Raw genomic sequence first — 882 nt, forward strand, 5'->3', positions numbered from 1 at the left:
TCAGAGATATGGGCTCCATACTTGTGTGCAAGAATATATCTGATTGCATTTTATATTAATTTGTATAAAATTAAAAAGAAAAAAACCTAGCAGATTTTGTTGGAACCCACCAGTAAAATTCTCTCTCTAGAGAGGACCAGACACAAACTGACTATCAATTTAACAAAGAAGTCTGGTTCTCTTTTCACTACTCACCACAGAATCCCAATAACCTCTGACAAAAAAACATTTGGAAGGCAGGTGGAGATATGAGTTTATATAATCTGATGTTACACACTATTTCTTTATGGCTGTCACCGGGACAATGAGATTGATTGATTTGTTAACTTGACAACTCTAAATATGAGCAAGGCAACTTTAAGAGAACACACTGACACACCCACATTTATCAATATTGAACCAATACAACAACATATGAGGATTTATTATAAACTTGTGTTTATTGTTTCTGCTTTTGTACAACCCTTGATGTCACCTTAGACCTTCATAATAAATAAGAATATCATTATAAAATTCTACTGCTGGATGTCCACTATATATGACCCCAAGAATGGCCTATTTCAATCCCACTGTGCTCTCCAAGCACAAAAAGGGTCATGCTGAAGGTAGGATTACATCTGCTGAGACGCACTGGACCTGCTGACGAAGGCAAAGGAAAAGAACAAAGAACCACACATCTTTTATGAAAGTCAGTTCGCAGGAAATATAATTTGCAGCATAACCGCGATTCACACATTTACAGAGATTTACAGCATATAATTGTGCACAGTACTGTCATTTAGTTTTTGCCCATTGTCTCCTTTTTTATTAAAGCAGAGGTTTTGCAGTCACTGTTGTGCAAACCGATAATGCCATCTAGGTTTACAGCTGCTAAACCTTTAG

The sequence above is a fragment of the Megalops cyprinoides genome, chromosome 15, assembly GCF_013368585.1.
Source record: "Megalops cyprinoides isolate fMegCyp1 chromosome 15, fMegCyp1.pri, whole genome shotgun sequence".
Lineage (NCBI taxonomy): Eukaryota > Metazoa > Chordata > Actinopteri > Elopiformes > Megalopidae > Megalops > Megalops cyprinoides.